The sequence below is a fragment of the Lissotriton helveticus genome, chromosome 1_1 (assembly GCF_964261635.1).
Source record: "Lissotriton helveticus chromosome 1_1, aLisHel1.1, whole genome shotgun sequence".
Taxonomy (NCBI): domain Eukaryota; kingdom Metazoa; phylum Chordata; class Amphibia; order Caudata; family Salamandridae; genus Lissotriton; species Lissotriton helveticus.
The window spans coordinates 1,117,607,745-1,117,628,104 of record NC_136057.1 but is presented as its reverse complement, the minus strand read 5'-3'; the positions used below and the strand labels follow the sequence as shown (position 1 = coordinate 1,117,628,104).

At 43.2% G+C, this 20,360-nt stretch overlaps 1 protein-coding gene and 1 pseudogene across 1 annotated transcript in view; both read right to left on the bottom strand.

Annotated features, from left to right (window-relative positions):
• The window catches only part of LOC144772266 (solute carrier family 23 member 1-like), a 984,472-nt gene that overhangs the window by 417,449 nt on the left and 546,663 nt on the right, over positions 1 to 20,360 (bottom strand). The window lies entirely within an intron of this gene.
• On the bottom strand, positions 18,695 to 20,162 carry LOC144772258 (voltage-gated potassium channel regulatory subunit KCNF1-like; annotated as a pseudogene).

Genomic DNA, 20,360 nt, shown 5'->3' with positions numbered 1-20,360 from the left:
GTTCTTCGCCGTGCCCACCACGTGTGTCGGAGCACCTTGCGGTCTTCTCACGCTGTGGCGTCGCCTTGTCCTTTTTTATTGCCCCGCCATCTTGGGCTCGCTTTTCGCTCTCCTCACTTCCCTCAAAAGTGGGCTTTTGATGCCTTTATCTTTGTGCCGCTCGCTTCGGCTCCTCACCTCCGCTGCTCGGCACACTCCCCCACACTTCCTTCCGTTTCGTGTGCGGGGCCGAGGGCTATCGCTGGTTGTCTCGCCGTTCTACTCCCCGGGGTCGCGGAGCTCTCGAACTTAGGCGACCGCCTTCGTTGCCATCCAAGCCACGCCCCCGACCTGATAATTATTTAAAAAATAAATTTACCTGTCCTCCGGGTGGCTCCTGATCTGTTTTCACAAATTGGCCCACTGAGGTCCAGGCACGATCACCACGATGCATCATCACGTTAGTGATGTCAGCATGGCATCCTGTCATGAAGCCATGAACTACGCTGTGGCATGCTGGGACATCGCAGGCGCAAAGATTGCGTTTTCAGTAAGGCCTGCTCGGCAAATGAAAAGCAAGCTGAAAGCACATATGCAACTTTTGTTAGCCTCACTGTCTGTAATTCCCCACAATGTTTTAGTAAAAGTACTTTCGTTTTGATGGCAAGGGCTGAGTCAGGCTAGAATCATATATGCCTGTGTCCTATGAAAGTGAGTCTAAGTCTTCATCTGAGTCTGTATCTGTGACTGCAATAGTAATTGAATTCAAGTCTGAACCATAACATTTAATTAGTAGATTAAATCGAGGTTGCAAAAGAGTTACCCATGCCCATGTCTATGTGGGTGTTTGCGGTGGGTTAGGTTGTCTTCAAACTTTCTTCTCTTCCGCTAACAGATTAATTACTATAATTACTTAAACTGGTATCTATTAATTCCTGCATCGGGCCATTGCTCTCTTCATCATGCTTTTTTATGTGAAGTGCGAGCGTCTGAGTCCCATATAGAGTGCAGACTTTCAAAATGGACATAAAGCTATTTGAACTTGAAGAACTTTATAAAATGATTCCGGAAATGAGATGATTGCCCCCCTGATGTTAGATAATTTTGTGCACTGTATATTAAATTGTTATATGATATGCCATAGTCTGTATAGCATATTTAGGTCAGTATTATTGTTAACATCACTTTTCTGCTCCAGTTTCTCCTTATATGGCCCTTTTGTGCTGCTGCTGCTGCTAATGTATAGAATGATCAATAGTAGCGCGCCGCCTGGGTAAGAGCTGAGGTCTGTGTGAATTACTATACGCAAAAAATCTCTACAGGCACTAATTATTTTGAAATAGAGGTCATCAGCTCATCAATTCAGGATTTCCAACATGGCACCCCTCAAACACTTTTAAATGTCAAATCTCATCCCCCATGAATTAAGAACATATCACTAACCCTTGAAGTCAGAACGGTATGCCCATTTAATCATTATGACTGAATTGTACAGTGCAAAAAAAGGGAATTATCCTGGGGATGAATCCCAGCTATCCTGCTGAACCAAATGTTGTGATCTTAGGCAAATATACCATTGTCGGTGCTTGACCCTTGCCGCTTATTGTTTTGTGTATGTCTGTGTGTGTGTGTTGTTGTGATGGAGGTGAGTGAGCTGCTGAAAGTCTGAGGAGCTTGCACGGGAGGCAAAGGCAAGGGAGAGACATAGGGAAGCAGGTTCAAATCCCTGGGCTAAGCAACACCCTTTGGATTCCGGCAAATCTGGATGTGCCTGGAAAAAAAAGTGCAACATAGTCTGTATTTCTCTTGTGCTCGCTCCTCTGTCTGTCCACGTCAGAGTTTGCACCATGTAAAACAGCAACAAAAAAATGTGGATTCTCCTCCATACCCCAGCACTAATCTTATGCCCGATGGATTAAAGACAAAGTGTTAAAGTTTGTGAATTGCAGACTGTGAAAGTGGAGAATCTGGGGTCAATCCTGGCTTTCACGCTTGATCAAAGGTGTAATTATTGGCAAATACTTTATTTAATTGAGCGAATAGCCGTTTTGTTCATTTTTACTTTTAGAGCGCCTTCAAAAAACATGAGTTCAGAATGTGCGTTGCACAAAAATCAGTCTTGCTTTTGACTTATAAAAACTGCCCAAACTAGGTATTATCAGGAAAAAATCATCTCAGCCTCAAATTCTCCTACAGAAATTTTCAAAATTGTTAAGTCCCTGCGTGTAGTATTGTTGATGACAATGCCCAAGGTCGCAGTGAGGAGCTAGCTAGTTTCTTTTTTACTAAAACTCAAACCATTTATGCTAGCTTCCAGCACAGGGCTATGGATAGCTCTGTCATATTACCGACACGACAAGCTATGTTGAAAATATTTCCCCCTCTTACCTTGTTGTCTCGTCAGGATTCCTTGCACCAGTTAAAATCGGGATCACCGGCTGATTCAGCCCCCCCAGCCACTCTTAATTTAGTATCAGAGATAGTCTGTCCAGTGATATTGGACGTGATAAATGCATTCCTTTCAATGGGACAGGTCCCGAGTTTGTGGAAACAAGCCAGAGTTAAAGCCCTGCTTAAGAAGACTAACCTAGACCCCGATGATTGGTCTAATTATCGGACCATCTCTCTGTTGCCTGGTTTGAGTAAGCTAGCAGAAAGACATGTCAATGCAGTCTAGACAAGTCACCTGGAGGAGAAAAATCACCTACATCTGACCCAGACTGGCTTTAGGCGATACCATGGCACGGAGACCGCCCTCCTTGCGGTCCTTGAAGAGTCTAGGAAGATCTTGGATACCGGAGGCTGCGCTGCAATTATTTTATTAGATCACAGCCAGCCTTCGACACTGTGAATCATGATATAATGATTCAAAGACTCAGGGAGGTGGGTGTGGGAGGAGCTGTCCTGGAATAGTTACAGTCATTTCTTTCGGACAGGTCCTTTGTTGTCTTTGAAGAAGGCGCTGTTTCTGAGCGGAGGCCGTTGCAGTGTGGAGTCCCGCAGGGTTCTTCGCTGAGTCCCACCTTATTTAATATCTATATGAGGCCATTGGCCGAGGTGGTACTTCCCTGGGGGATGCACACTGTTACATACGCGGATGACACTCAATTAGTGGTGGGCCTTAACCGGCAAGATATCTCAAACTCGGGCTTGGAGGGTTGTCTTGTGAAGGTCCCTGAGTGGATGGATCTGTCCTTTCTTAAATTAAATGGCACAAAGACAGAGATAATGATTCTTGGGCATGTTGCACCTCACAATCTGGATTCCTTATGGCCTGCCTGCCTTGGTGCGCCTCCTGTCCCTTAGACACAAATTAAGAGTCTTGGGGTCTGGTTGTACTGTAAATTGAATCCCAAAGTTCAGGCAAGTAAGGTTGCCGCTAATTGTTATGGCCTGATCAGGACAATGCGGAAGATTCTTCCCCTTCTGCCATCTGAAGCCAGGCGCATGGTGGTTCAATCCTTGGTCCTTTCATGGTTGGACTATGCAAATGTAGTCTACCTGGGAGCACCACTGGGAAATATTGGGAAATTGCAGACAGCACAGAATTGTGCTGCTCGACTTTTGACGGGTATCCCTAGGCATAAGTCAGCTAAACTAGCCCTCAGACGACTTCATTGGCTGCCCGTTGTGGATAGGGTCAGGTTTAAAGCATTGTGCATTGTCCATAAGTGCATCTTGGGTAAAGGGCCAGCTTTGTTGCAGTCCTTGGTGCAGTTATATGACACCAAGAGGACTCTGAGATCTAGCAATATACAACTGTTGTCAGTTCCAAAGGTTAAACGGTCTCGGACTGGAGGACGATTGTTCTCCTATAACGTAGCCAGGCTTTGGAATCAGCTTCCTGACTCCATCCGCCTTGAAGTTGACCATCTCAGGTTCAGGAAACAGCTGAAGACCTTTCTTTTTGCTTGGTCACTGTTGAACGAGTGTGGTGACGGGAAGCGCTGGGATGCCCTACGGGTAGCCATGCGCTATATAAGTGTGTATTCATTCATTATTAGCCATGCGCTATATACGTGTGTATTCATTCATTATTAGCCTTTTTAGCCTAAGTTTCTCCATCAGCCATTATCTAGGCCACATCATGGGTTACATATCATTGGAGCGAATAGTGTAAGTGAATGGAGCCAATGGAGGATGGGGGTGGATCAAGGAATGTGGGTGGTGGCCTCCTACAAAAACATTTCAGCACCTGCACTTCTTATTTTACAAAAGAAGCACTACTTGCTTTACTCCATATCAATGAGGCCATTCAAAGCCACGCATGGTGTCTTTGCGTGGCCTCATAGATGAGGTTTGAGATTTGCACTACAGATGTGTCACAAAAAGTGCCGCTACAGCAGCACAAGGGGCTCGCAAATATGCCCCAAAATGACCTCTGGTGGGTCATGACAAATGTGCACTGACGCACGCACACGGCAGGCATCTTGGCATGCATCGTCACACCATTTTGGCTTTTTTTGCTTTAGCAATCTAACCTTGCATTTTAGAGTGGTAATGTAAAACGTAAGAAATAACGTGTGGGTTAGTTAGTACGAATAGAGAAGTGAGTAGCCCAATGGCTGATCTTAGATGCCGGGCACCTGGAAATAAAAAGAAAATAAACTTTTACAAATGTAAAGTGACATAAAAAGGGGCAGGGGTGCAGAGAGCTGGACTTTGGAGAATTGAAGCTCTAGTTGAAAGCAGAAAAAAATAGCAATGGCCGTGGATGTAAAGGGACAATAAGTGAATGAGGAGAGAGGTAAAAAAGAAGACATACTCCGATTGAATGTAAAGCAGCAATGCTCCAATGGTGGGTCTAATATAAGAATTGGAGTGAACCCCATCAAATACGCAATAGAACATTGAAATATACAAGAAAACCATCAAACCATACACAAGGGGCTGACCTCAAACCCACTCTATGTATTTTTTATTGTAGAAAGTAGTTCTTTGACAGCAAATAATTAAAGTTCTCTGTAGCTGTGACCTAAAATATACTGTGCAAAGCTGCTCTGTAGCCTTGGTTGGTGCACAATGAATGTGAGACAACCACTTCGACAGTGGAGATCTGTCATACACCATTTTGTTAAAGACTCTTTGAGTTGCAAGATGTTGCTTTCAGCATAATGCTTCCCAAAACGGTTTTTGCACTCTATTTCTTCTCATTTTGAACCTATTGAAATTGTGAGATAGCAACTATGCGCATGATGCACTAGAGTTTTAATGCCATCACGATCTGCAGATATTCATACATGTAGGTCGAATTTGCAGCCATGAAGCTTTTACAACTAGGGCAAACTTTCCCCACTCATATGTTGAGGGGTACTGGTGGTAGCAGGTGTGCGTCCAAGGAAAGCTTTGCAGGTTAAATTTTCGGAATGCTTTGAGCACCCACAGCATTTTCACTTTGTGCCTACTCAGAAACTTTCCCAGTGATGTTTAATATCCATTTCCTACACCACAGCCCCAGATCCCAAGTGAAAAAGTAATCCTGCCAATAGAAACTCCAGGTGCTGGTCGAAATGGAATTACACGTTTCTAGAGAGTATTTTTTGTGTGCAGTTTTTAATAGCCCGAACTCGCCACTGAAGCGCTTTACATGATCACCAGTAACATCACACAAGGGCACATTTATTGTTGATAGGCAGGAGAAGATTAAGTGATTTCCCCCAAATCACTGGATGTCAAGCCGATGCTGAGACTCGAACCTGGTTCCCCAAGTCCAAAATTGTCATCTCTGCCAGTTACGCCACACCCTGTCCAGAGTATTCTACCTAGAGTTACCGAAACCCACGCATAGTTAAAATACCTGCCAAAAGCAAAAGGACCCGAACCCATGCCCGGTAATAACTCAGCATGAGCAGACATGCTGAAATGTCTCATCCCACCTGTCGCTCCCCATTTTCTAGTCAATAGCCCACAATTGCCCAGTAATGGTGTCGAGAAACTGCATAGATTATCTCCGAGCTAGTACCGTTTCCCTCACAAGCGGTCTCCAAAATATATTATGAATGATGATTTACAAGATATCTCCACTGCCATTACAATGCACTTCATCAAAAATATAAACGTTTTAGACAACCATGTACCAAACTCAATTAACCGGAAGCACAGTCAATAAACCAACTCCTAAAAGATGTAACACACACCACTCTCCATGGGTATGTACGAGCCAGTGTTGAAAGCACTCAAACACACAATATAACAATGCATGTGGAAGTAAGATAAGACAATGATTGAATTAATGAAGCATTCTAAATCTAACCATTCCAAATGTGGCAGTGAGAGTCCACTAGTGTCAAATACAAAAGACTTTACTGGCTACCATAGGGGAGAACAGCAACCGTAAAAAAAAGCTTCATTTGATTATTGACATTTCAGGAAAATCAAAGAGATATACTATCTAGTTCAATAACATAATCGAGTTATTTACAGTGATATTCGCGCCTGAGTGAACCAACGCTAAGTAAATCAGACACTCCCTTAATTGCAAAAGATAGTGAGCAACAATCTGCTGCCAATATCTATCTTAAAAGCTTTCTACTGCAAGTTTAATTCCTAATCAGCAAAAGTGGTACCCGAGCATGGCTGCAATAAATCCCAGGTATCCATGCTGTGGTTGAGATCTGAACGGAGAGTGTGATCACAAGCTTACATGTTCTTCGTCATAAGCAGGCGATTTGGCTGTTTTAAACTTTTTTTTATACAAATTTGCTTTTAGAGTTACTGCCAGGACAGTTTCCGCAGGTATTCATTGCTGATGGTTGTTATGCTTAATTTATCAATTAAGCAACCTACTCAGAAGTGAGAGTGTGGCATAAGAGTTTGGTTTTGGAGACCATCTGCGAATATCCTCTGGAGGTTTTATTACAAGCAAGGTTTGTGATGGTTGTCGAATGTTATTAATTTCATGTCACGCATTTGGCACATTGTTAGACCTGTCAGCCTTATGGTGGTGATCGCCCTAAAACGTTTTGCCTTCCTCCTCCATTTTCAGCTGTTCTTGTGTTTGCTGGCCTTACGACTCTGAGCTTTTACCACTACTAACCAGTGCTAAAGTGCATGTGTTAACTCCTTAACCCCTTCGCTGCTCGGGGTATTTCCCCACTGTGCTGGGGGGCGCGTACAGCGCCCCCATGCTCATGACGAGGTCAGCTCGTCATGAGCCACGGCGCTCCGGTGCTCATGACGAGCTGAGCTCGTCATGACCGCGCCCGTTCCAATGGAACGTTCAGCACAGTAGGGGAATCAGCCCAGCGTGCGAGCGTTCCACGGGACGGGCGCGGTCATGACGAGCTCAGCTCGTCATGAGCACCGGAGCACTGTCGCTCATGACGAGCTGAGCTCGTCATGAGCATGCAAGGAGTTAAAACATAGTAACACTGGCTCATACCCAATTTGCATATTTAAATTACTCTGTCAGGAAGAAGGACTGCTGTGCTGGTGAAAGCACTGCTACTTTTCTGTACTGCTGCCCTGCTGGATTACTGCCTTGCCGAACTGCTGCTTTCCTGTATTGTTGCCTGTTTCCTGCTGAGCTCCTGCCTGAGTCTGACGGATTTGGAACTGAACCCAGGACTCCCAGAGTGATTTCAAGAGCTAGCCTGCTGGCCTCCTGTTCCAAGACACGTGGACATAACAGGCTCCCAACCACCTGCACCAGCACCAGGATCCAGCTGGAGCAAGGCCCTGACCCCCCAAGTGATGCCCTTCAAGTCCTGGACACTTGGTGTGGCTTCAGAGAGGCCACACTATTGAATCGAAGTTTTTGGTCACAAACAGGTCCCTTGGCGTTGAATCCTTGTCACTCACACAGCCTGGAAATGCAAAGTTTCGTCAGTCCAACCATTTGTGATACAGCATGTATTGTCTAGTAATATCTAGTAGGTTCCAAATCCAGTAGGGGGGCAGGATTCCAGAAGCAAAATACCTGCCCTGTGATGAAAGTAGCCCCTGGCTTCATAATTTCTGGTCGCCCCGGGGGTTTTGAGGTGTATTTTGTGGTCATGAAAGGGGTACAGCTATTTCTCACCAAGGGGTAACATCATGGAGGTAACTTAATGAATGATTTGATGGTGAACTATAAGTTGCGCAAAATGGGAAGAGCTGTTCAGTGGGAAGTGGTTGACCCAATTGGATCAGCGATCATGCTATGTTTGAGGGTTATAGCTCACATGTCTAGCCAAGATCAGCGGATAACTCTCAGTTTCACCTTTCCGGGAAACTATTGAATGGCGGCCATTAGGGTAATCAAGGGAGGGGGTGGATTGGTGTGACTATGAGTCAACTACAGGATAAGCATTCCTTTATGTCTAGTAATCCTTTTATTTAGCTGCCAATTCATGATTATAGGGCAGTACTAGAGTGGGTCAAGGAAAGCAGTGGAGGAAGACAGAGATTGATTTTCCTGTACTCCGGTCCCATATGTCCAAATCCTATATTACAAACATGTGCGCTCTGTCGTCTCATATGGCACAGTAATGCCTATGGTTAATGTCACAGTTACAACAGCAGACAGTTGTGAGTAAAGACAGCTTTGCTCTAATGTCAGGGTAATGGGTGTTTGTGGAAACACAATGGGTGTGCATCATGCTTCCCCTCACAATGGGAGCACTGGAATTGCTTGATTCAACTTTAGTACACAGTGTAGATGTCACGTAATCTAATCTAAAGCAGTCAAACGTTCTCTTTAGCGTTCTCTATCTCTCTCTCTCTCTTTCATTGTTTGCACAGATAGACGTGTGGTATGATGACACATCGCCAGTTTCTTAACAATGTGCGCAGAATCTAAGTGCAATTCGAATTTCAATGGGCAAAGAATGGATTACATGAGACCATTGAACCACTGCCTGTTCTTCAAGGTATTTTTTCCTGTCCAATGATTCTGGAAGGGCTTTAAGTGGGAGGGTCCCTCTGGGTCTTAGACCCAGTAGTAATAGTAATTAGTAATGGTAATGAAAAACGGACATTGAAATGGGTGCATATTGTGCCCTATATTCATGGCCTTAATTTTAGTGGCAAAAACACTGGCCGATTTCCGAAAAAAGAACGTGAAAAATGTTAATGTTATGTATGTCATGTATAAACATCTGGTAGGAACTCAATTCATAGTACGCACTATACAACAGTAATATGGTGAATGGAAAAAAAACATACAAAAAAAACAACATCCTGAAAATAGCTAAAATTCTTAAAGAATACACGATTAAATAAAACATGTGAAATATAAATTTATATTTCACATGTTTTATTTAATCGTGTATTCTTTAAGAATTTTAGCTATTTTCAGGATGTTGTTTTTTTTGTATGTTTTTTTTCCATTCACCATATTACTGTTGTATAGTGCGTACTATGAATTGAGTTCCTACCAGATGTTTATAATGGGCCATCATTGAGAGCACTGGAGCTGAGGCTGAAGACACTATCAGTGCCTGTCAGTGGGTCAAAAACGGTTTTCAGAATATATGCTCATCCAATCCGTGGCCTCTTGTTGAGCACAGATAGCAATGGCAATGCGTACAGCTTTAATGGTGATGCTGAGGAAATGTGTGAGAAGGAGATACACAGTAATCAAAATATTAACAAGACAACAGTAAAAGAAAGTGCCGTGCTTACAGGTGAGAGGGGGCGTTGTGTCTTTGGGGTGGTGAAGTGAAGGAGAGGAGAGGAAGTGCATTCAGTAGAGAGTGAAAAGAGGGTGCTGGTGAGGAAAGAGTTGAGGTGTAAGATATGCAGATGGATGACATTTGGAGGGAAAAAGGGCGAACATGTCTAACATAGAGAGAACATAGCAGTAGTGTTCGAAACACTCTGAAGACCACTGCCTCTACCACAGGCCTCAGTAATGTTTAATTCACAGTCAGACAATTTTTGCATAAAAAAATTTCCAATGATAATTATTTACTTAAAATCATTATTGGTTCTCATTTACCATAAACAGCTAACACCCATTGACAAAGCCAATAGTCCTGGCCGGTGTTAGGTGGTAGGTGTGTAAATTGACATTTATATATCTTGATGCAATAAAAGAAAGCTCAGAGAGGAATCAAAATGCCAGCCAGGTGTCAAACTGTGGGAATCACAGAAATGTAGTTGATATGTTTATGTCAGGATCCTAATTACATAGGCCATGCCCATTTAGGAGTCCCACCCTTCACATTGTTCATTCACATAATTCACTGGCTTTTGCATAGGTGGGTTGGTACGTCATGAGGAATTTCTCAAATATGGCTTAGTAATCTTTCATACCAAAACAACAGGAGAGTCAGGGTCAATACGCCACTCTTCTACTCCTAATAAATATATATCAACAACATAAGAGTGACCAAGTTGCTGTAATCATACTATCGTGATACAACAAAAACCTAGAAATAACCAAATAGTGATCAGATTAGAACATGAAACCAGTGGGAAAGAAAAAACTTTATTTTCTAAGAAGAACCCTCACTCACCCTAGTAGTGACATGCTTCATCATAGGGTTCTCACTGGGGAGACCGAATGTCCCCCAGTGTGCTGCAACGCCTGAATTACAGCGAAGCTGGTATTTTTGAGTGAAAAAATATATGTGCTCAAGTGTTGTGAGTGCAAAGTTAAAAGATCCCAGTTATACCATAAACAATTTTATCACATGGACAACTGGTCTCATTAAAACAAGTGAAAAGGACTAGTACGCGGTCTTTATTTGAACCGCTGAGTCCTAATAAAAAAGGTCGACATGTTTCAGCTGTGTACTGCAAAATTTAGCTCAGCTTTCTTCAGGACCAAATTAATCCCCCGGCGGACCACGCATATGTGATTGTATTCAATTATTAGCAGTCTGTAATTATATCTCACCAAACGTGAATTTTTCAAAAGTTTTATTCATCAGCAGTGTTCACCACTTGGGAATCACTGTACATGTCACTCAAGCCAACACGTGTTTCATCACAGCATGTGGCTGTGAATCTTCAGGGCTGATCTTAATGATCAAGGCGCGTGGTCGGGGAACCGGTGATAATTCCAACCCGGTCCTTATCGGGTGGTTTTTTAATTTTCGATATAGCGGCATTTGGAGACCGACGCCCATCGAGGCATGAATACAGGCTCAACACGGCCTCCGCTCCACTGAATTTGTCTATATAACAAATTCCCCAAACAAATGAACTGGTTTCGGCAACCTGACTGACTGACTGGTGCCGCTATATCGAAAATTAAAAACCACCCGATAAGGACCGGGTTGGAATTATCACCGGTTCCCCGACCACGCGCCTTGATCATTAAGATCAGCCCTGAAGATTCACAGCCACATGCTGTGATGAAACACGTGTTGGCTTGAGTGACATGTACAGTGATTCCCAAGTGGTGAACACTGCTGATGAATAAAACTTTTGAAAAATTCACGTTTGGTTGGATCTATCCCTAATTAAACAATACTCTTACAAGAAAACATTCTATTGATATATATAGTGTGCTCTGGATCTTTGCCCAAACAGAACAAAAGGGAGGTCTCTGCCCCCCGTTTTTACAGAGGTTAAGGTTCTCCTCTGGCCAAGAAGCACCTACATTGATACCAGGACAAATTAATACTCTACCGTGAGAAGTTGAGCGCCAAAATTCTGAACACTAAAAAACCGACTCATAGACTATTCTGTAATTATATCTCAACCGGGTCTTATTCGCAGGAGAAAATTTCTTGAGACCAAGAGTGTCCCATTGAAAACTACAAACACTTTGTGTTGGCAGGATGCCAATATGATCCAAAGCCCACAAGTTACGGGATGGTCTTTGTAGATATTTTTGACAAAAAAGTTCCGAACCCCAATTAAAAATACCTCCGCTCAAAACGGGTGGAATACATACTAAAAACACACAAGTTAGTAAGATTTTGAGTCCATTTACAACACATAAAAATTGAATACGTGACATGGGCTCGCAGTGGGGGCAAATTCTTCACGTTGCGCACAATCTGAAAGTAAAGTAACAATATCAGTAGTAATTGCACTTTGTCAAAGACCCCATTTCTAAATGACGAATCAGATAGAAATGGGCCTGCCAATAACACTTACTTGCTGCACAACGTATCGCCGCCAAAACCCTACTCGGCACACTTCTGCTGCCCGAAAGATAACGGGCCATTTCTGAATGCGGAAATAGGAGGAAGCTTCAGTCAGTCACGTGGACGCCGTGCGTGTAATCGCGTTCGTTCAGAAGAACTAGAACGCAGATTGTACATCCAGTCGGGTTAGTGCTTCTTTCTTACTTCCGGTTTCGCTGTGAGCGGAAAGCCTCTATTAAATGTCAATTATTAAATATTAGCAACGTCCCACATGAGGAATGACCATTGGTTGCACTTCTAAACAGAGGCAATTGGCTCCCATGATTGAAACTTTTGTCGACAAACCAAAATGAAAAGTCAAGTAACCAGATCAAAATGGAAAAAACGAAAACAGCGACTTGAGACCGCTTTTGCGATCCAAGAGTCATGTATTCTATAATTATGTTCAGATTAACATAATGAGGATGTCATGTTCCTAAAAACATATGGCTGAAGAGAAATTATGACAAACACACCTCCCTGTTCAATTCAGATGGTAGCTTGTTCTATTCTCGTCGTTTTTTATCGTTATTTTGTGTGTCACAGCTTTATTGAGACACCAAATCGCTGTATCTAATTAATAGCCTTAGTGAAAATACGGGAGAAAAAAACAGGTCTACAAAAGCCTAAACCAAATCCCAGTGTAATAATGCCCCTCGATAATATGACCAACCAACTCAAAGGATCCATATTTTGAGGCACATATTAGAAAAATCACACTATAAAAAGTTCACTAGCCAGGGGTAAGCTGTGTGAATGGTCAAAATAGATTACATCAATGGTTCGTGGTCATTATCGGGCAACCAGGTAAGGAAAGAGAAATCGTCCTATTGTTATCAACGTCTCAACACCGTGCCCCAAGGAATATCATCATTTAGTCCTGACACGTGACTGGAAAGGCAATAGATCTACCTTTGCTCTTTTTCGAACAAACTGTTTTCAGAGCCCTGATCCAGTTGTTCGATCACTGTCCATTTCATCTCATTTGGGGAGTGCTTAAGCTGTAAGAAATGTGTAGTTAGTTTGGTATTACTTTTCTGGTACCTAATGCTGCTCCGATGTTCACAAATACGGAGTTTGATCCGTCTCTTGGTCATGCCTATGTATCTTAAACCGCAAGGGCAGACTATCAAACAGGAATTAGCCGCTGTATTAACAAACATTGGTGAATTCTGACGAGTAATAACCATGACTGGGAGAAGCCACTCTTCTCTTATAAAAGGCCGAGGAGTCTAAAGGATTCCTTGGTCCATACTCGCCCTAAGCACAACATAAAGAGAATATGGGGAGTGTCCTTAATGCATGGGGCCTTCCTCGAATTAATGGTCATTTTCCCTGTGGAGTGTGTAGTGTTTGTCATTTGACCTCAAGCACTAAAATATTGGATCTTGAGCCTGGCAAACAGTGGCAACAAAGAAAACATATGAATTGTAATTCCTGTAATGATGTTTATTTGATAGTCTGCCCTTGCGGTTTAAGATACATAGGCATGACCAAGAGACGGATCAAACTCCGTATTTGTGAACATCGGTGCAGCATTAGGTGCCAGAAAAGTAATGCCAAACTAACTACACATTTCTTACAGCTTAAGCACTCCCCAAATGAGATGAAATGGACAGTGATCGAACAACTGGATCAGGGCTCTGAAAACAGTTTGTTCGAAAAAGAGCAAAGGTGGATCTATCGCCTTTCCAGTCACGTGTCAGGACTAAATGATAATATTCCATGGTGCACGGTGTTGAGACGTTGATAACAATAGGACGATTTCTTTTCCCTTAACTGGTTGCCCGATAATGACCACGAACCATTGATGTAATCTATTTTGACCATTCACACTGTTTTACCCCTGGCTAGTGAACTTTTTATAGTGTGAACTTTCCAATATGTGCCTCAAAATATGGATCCTTTGTGTTGGTTGGTCATATTATCGAGGGGCATTATTACACTGGGATTTGGTTTAGGCTTTTATAGATATGTTTTTTCTCTCGTATTTTCACTAAGGCTATTAATTAGATACAGGGATTTGGTGTCTCAATAAAGCTGTGCCACACAAAATAACGATAAAAAACGACGAGAATAGAACAAGCTACCATCTGAATTGAACAGGGAGGTGTGTTTGTTATAATTTCTCTTCAACCATGTGTTTTTAGGAACATGACATCCTCATTATGTTAATCCGAACATAATTATAGAATACATGACTCTTGGATTGCAAACCAATCAATCAATCAATCATGCCATTTGTATAGCGCACTACTCACCCGGGAGGGTCGCAAGGCGCTTGGGGAGAGGGGTATGCTACTGCTCGAACAGCCAGGTCTTGAGTTGTTTCCTGAAGGCGAGATGGTCCTGGGTCAGCCGAAGGTGGATGGGGAGGGAGTTCCCCATCCACGCGGTCTCAAGTCGCTTTTTTCGTTTTTTTCATTTTCATCTGGTTACTTGACTTTTCATTTTGGTTTGTCGACAAAAGTAGCCAATCATGGGAGCCAATTGCCTCTGTTTAGAAGTGCAACCAATGGTCATTCCTCAGGTGGGACGTTGCTAATATTTAATAATTGACATTTAATAGAGGCTTTCTGCTCACAGCGAAACCGGAAGTAAGAAAGAAGCACTAACGCGACTGGATGTACACTCTGCGTTCTAGTTCTTCTGAATGAACGCGATGACGCACATGGCGTCCACGTGACTGACGGAAGCTTCCTCTTATTTCCGCATTCAGAAATGGCCCGTTATCTTTCGGGCAGCAGAAGTGTGCCGAGTAGGTTTTTGGCGGCGAGTCGTTGTGCAGCAAGTAAGTGATATTGGCAGGCCCATTCCTTTCTGATTTGTCATTTAGAGATGGGGTCTTTGACAAAGTGCAATTCCTACTGATATTGTTAATTTACTTCCAGATGGCGCGAAATGTGAAGAATTTTCCCCCACTGCGAGCCCATGTCACGTATTCAATTTTTATGTGTTGTAAGTGGACTCAACATCTTCCTAACTTGTGTGTTTTTAGTATGTATTTTCCCCGGTTTGAGCGGAGGTGTTTTTAATTGGGGTTCGGCACTTTTTTGTTAAAAATAACTACAAATACCTTCACGTAACTTGTGGGCTTTGGATCATATTGGGATCCTGCCAACACAAAGTGTTTGTAGTTTTCAATGGGACACTCTTGGTCTCAAGAAATGTTCTGCTGCGAATAAGACCCGGTTGAGATATAATTACAGACTGCTAATAATTGAATACAATCACATATGCGTGACTTAAGGTGTTCTTTGGGAATATAACTTTATCTAGATCCGATAAAAATGTATTCAGGTATAATTAAGGATGACAAGTTACTAAGTACTTATTACACAAATCATGCATATTGTGAACAAAGTTTGTTGGTTTTATTTCTATTTCCTTGCAGGTTTTTGGCCCCTGGTGATATCTAGGAGTGCCCACACGGGTATAACCGTGAGTCTTACACTTTTCACATATATATCCTCACGGACAGGACACGCCTTAGCGCGCGTGGACCGCTGGGGGATTAATTTGGTCCTGAAGAAAGCTGAGCTAAATTTTGGAGTACACAGCTGAAATATGTTGACCTTTTTTTATTAGGACTCAGCGGTTCAAATAAAGACCGCGTACTAGTCCTTTTCACTTGTTTTAATGAGACCAGGTGTCCATGTAATAAAATTGTTTATGGTATAACTGGGATGTTTTAACTTTGCACTCACAACACTTGAGCACATATATTTTCTCACTCAAAAATACCAGCTGCTCTGTAATTTAGGCGTTGCAGCACACTGGGGGCACATTCGGTCTCCCCAGTGAGAACCCTATGATGAAGCATGTCACCACTAGGGTGAGTGAGGGTTCTTCTTAGAAAATAAAGTTTTTTCTTTCCCACTGGTTTCACGTTCTAATCTGATCACTATTTGGTTATTTCTAGGTTTTTGTTGTATCACGATAGTATGATTACAGCACCTTGGTCACTCTTATGTTGTTAGTAATCTTTTATACAAAATTAGGTTTGTGGTTTACTGTTCTTGACAAAGCATCATGTTAAAAGTACAGTTTTCTATTTAATTTTTTCCGGCTAAACAGTTGAATGAATAAATGAATTGCCATTTGTAGAGCGCATGGCTACTAGAAGGCCTCCCAGTGCTGAGGAACAGAACCTACACAAATGACCAGCTTTATACGACTGGGAACAAGAATATTTTAAGCTGTTTATGGAAGGACATATAGTCGTCCTCAAGACGAATGTAGTTAGGAAGAGCATTCCAGTTCTTGGAGGCGATGTAGGAGAATCATCTTCCCCCACTTCTAGACCTATATATTCTAGGGACTACTGCCATGCGCTTCTTTCCCGAGCGCAAGGCTCTACTGGGACAGTAAGGAGAAATGATGGAATGTAAGATAGGTGGGCCCTTGGAGGAAAGAATCTTGAGTACAGTACATAGGGACTTAAACTGTATCCTTTCAGCAATTTGGAGCCAGTGGAGGGCGGCTATAGAAGGACGTGTAGATTCCCAAAGGGTCTGTAAAAAGAGTCGAGCTGCACACTTTTGCACAGTCTGTAGCTTCTTTATCATTGCTGGTGGGGAGCCCAGATAAAGGGCATTTGTATAATCTAACAGGAGAGAATTAAGGCTTGAACCAGCAGTTTCCTGACATTGAAGGGCAGCAGGGGAAGGATTTTCCTAACCATTTTAAGGATTCCGTAGCAAGTTCCTGCTACTTTCTGTGATTGCTCCATCATGTCTAGATTGTGGTCAAGCCAGACTCCAAGACTTTTTATTTGTTCTTTTGGGAGGCATACTGTCCAGACATTTAGGCCATAGAGAACAGGGGCCTCGTGGGGAAGGTTTACCCAAAAACATCAGCTCAGTTTTTGCTCAAAGACCTGAAATGAACGGTCGTCTGAAAAAGACTCCAACCACATTAGTGCAGTTTCCGACACCCCTACATCTCTGATTCTGGAGACTAGCAGTTGGTGGTTAACGGTATCGAAAGCCGCACTCAGATCGAGGAGGACAATTGAAGCCTAGCCTCAGGCATCCATAATTTTCCTTGCTTCCTCCACAACTACAACAAGAGCTGTGTCTGTTCCCTGATGGGGTCTAAAACCATTTTGCGAAATATGAAAGCATTAATTTTCCACCAGGAAGGTGGACAAAATGGAATTGACATGCTTTTCCACATTTTTTGCGATCCCAGGGAAAAGTGAGAGTGGCCGGTAATTAGCAAACATTTCAGGGTCTGCACATGGTTTTTTAATCAATGCTTTAACTAGGCTCATTTCCATAAAGAGGGGACAGTCCCGAAAGCAAAAGACAAATTGATAAATTCTAGGAGGCGAACACTCATTACAACGATGTGAGCGCATCGGGGGTTCATTACATCGCACATTTCACATAGTAAAAATGTTTACAACGCATGCTGTTACATCGCGCTTGCTTACATCGCAGAAATGTTTACAGCGCATGCTGTTACATCGCACATTTATTGGAAGCTCAGGCCACAACAACATTAATTTGAAACTCTACAGCAGCTCAGGCATCTGTGAAGCAGTGAAGTCATCTTAAAAAATAATTTTACTGCCTCAGGGGAAGTGTCATCATGCCACACCACACAATAACAAGTGAATTGAGTAACCTGTGCAACTTGTAGCAATCACCTGATAACCTGAGGTTTTACGGTGTTTGTAGCTTTTTGTACAAATCTTCGCATTAAACGGTATTTTTTACACTGCACTAGAATGCATTTTATTAAAGGTTAAAGGATATCATGTTAAATTAATAAAATAAAAACATACAACCATTGTAATTAGAGTGTTCCTCTTTGCGCCTCACACCGGGCTGCGGTTTCTTGTTTGCACTGACTCGCTCGCGCACACCAATCTGTCTTATCAAGAGCAGGGAATGCACCACACATCACTGTGCTTATGTTAAATGAAAGGAGGATTGTGTGTGGCTGCTTCACTCGAGAATGCACAATGGTTATCATGATAGCATCGTTTTCAAAACTGTCTTCTGATAAGCAAACAGATGGCCACATTCTTTGGAAATCAATATTTGGCAATAATGTCAGAAACATGAATATAAATCTGAGGCTATTTGTACATTTTTACTTAATGTGTGCTTTTTATTCGCAATACACTTCGTTATAATCTAATAATTTACCTTTGTGGTGGTTGTCATAGGCACATCATTGGCCCAATTTACCACATGTTGTTTAATGTGATCGCCAACCTCCCAGAGACAATAAATAACATTAGTCTTGAAAATATATAAACCCCTTCCCCGAAGAGAGCTTTGAGAGAGGCACAGTCAGCTTAATAGAACCTCTGAACATGTACCTACATTTTGAATCATCTGCAGTGCTCCACAGAAAAGAATAGCTTTCTTGTAGACAGGTCTTCCAAGTTTGAAGTCTGCAACGTTTCCAAGAACACGCGAAGGTCTGATGCAATCTCACAACGTCTTCTCCTACATTTTAATTCTCAGATGAGCACAGTAGGTAGTTACCAAAAGATGCTACAGAATCCTTGGCCACAATCCAGTATGTGCCTCTGAAAGAAAAGACACTTAGCAGGGAAGTGAAGTGTGCATTCTTACATAGTGGCCATCCTTCACTAGTCTGTGTCACCAGTCACCCTTCAGTCAGACAGCTGTGCACTACTTGCAACTCTGCAGTCTGTTCCTGTAGGGTTTCTCATCCGAGAGCAGAGGGATGAAGGTGTCCCTGTGAGATAGCTTCATACTGCTGCTCCAGGCCGGGATGCTCTTGCCTTCCCTCTCAGGCTCTTCACCATGGAGCTCATGTCCCGAGTCTCCATGGCTAGTCTCACCCTGGTGGAGCTCCATCAGTTCAAGCTTGTGCTTGGCCGCCATTTCTAGGATGCACTGCTTGTTGTAGTACTTTACAAAGTTGTTGATGATGGGGTGAATGGGCAGTGCGATGGCGATGACCCCACACAGGAAGCTGATGGCTGCATTCAGTTTCCCTAATGCTGTCTTGGGATAAATGTCTCCATACCCAACCATAGTCATCGTTATGATGGCCCACTAAAAGGACTGAGGGATGCTCTTAAACAAGGTGTCCGGGTGACTCTGTTCCATGGTGTAACTCACAGCTGAAAAGACAAAAATGCCGACAGCCAAGTGCATGAGAAGCAGACCGAGCTCCTTGAAGCTACGTTTGAGCGCATATGTCAGAGTTTAAAGCCCTGATGAATGGGGCGCTAATTTGATAATCCATGCAATTCTCATGATTCTTATGGCTTGGATGGCTTGTTGCACATTTGTTAGCTCCATCAAAGTGGCCCCTAAGTGTGTCAATATCAGACTGACATAGAATGGCAGAATGGCCAAGGCATCAATAATATTCATGAATGACAATGCAAAGTGTAGTTTGTTCAGGGAAGAGATAAGGCGCAGGACATACTCAAGAGTGAACCAACCAATGCAGGCTGTCTCAATGCTATCCAGCACGGGGTGCTCCAATTGTTCCCCTCCACGTCCTCTACCTGGAGCTCAGGGATCGGTCCAACACACATGACCACAGCAGAGGCGAGAATGAAGAGATATCATAAAACACAACGACTCTAGCTTGAAACAAGGACTCTGGCTGCTCGATAAATTTCCAGATGTACTTCTGGCATCGCTTCCAGCGGCTTTTGGTGGTGTCCTCCCCTAGGTCATCCAGGATGGTGTGCACCCTGAGAGCTCTCTCCTCCATCTCCTCCTTCTTCTTGCTGAGCAGACTCTTGCAGCAGTCACCCACCAGGTCCAGGTTGACTCTCCAGAACTCCATCTCGTTCTGGAAGCAGAGCGGGCAGATCCCCTTCTTCATGAGGACCTCCCCGAAGTAATAGAGGTCGAGAATGCACTTGAAGACATCTGGGTCTCTGTCGAAGTAAAATTCTTTCTTGCCAGGGTAGTAGTCATCATAGACAGAAAAGATGGCATCCTACCCCCCCGAGACACAGTTCACCAGCTCGGCCAGGCGGGTGGCCAGGTATCAGTTCAGGATGTCTCCATAGAAAAGGTGTCGCATCCCCCCGACATTGACCAGGATTTCCACGTCGTCGCTGCATCCGGACCCTTCACTCTCCAGCTCCTCGAAGGTGGAACTGCCCATCATGTTTGTGCGGAACTGTTAATGTCCTATCTCTTTCCAGTTCTTGTCAGTGGGTGTTCTTTGTACGAGCAATTTAAAGCAAGGCAGGCATATCCTCGCAAACATCGAGGCAAACGAGAAGCGCTCCACCTGCAGCAGGGAAGCTAGCAAGGTGTAAGTGCTTAGACTATGTAGACGAAATGCAACAAGCTGCATTCAGGG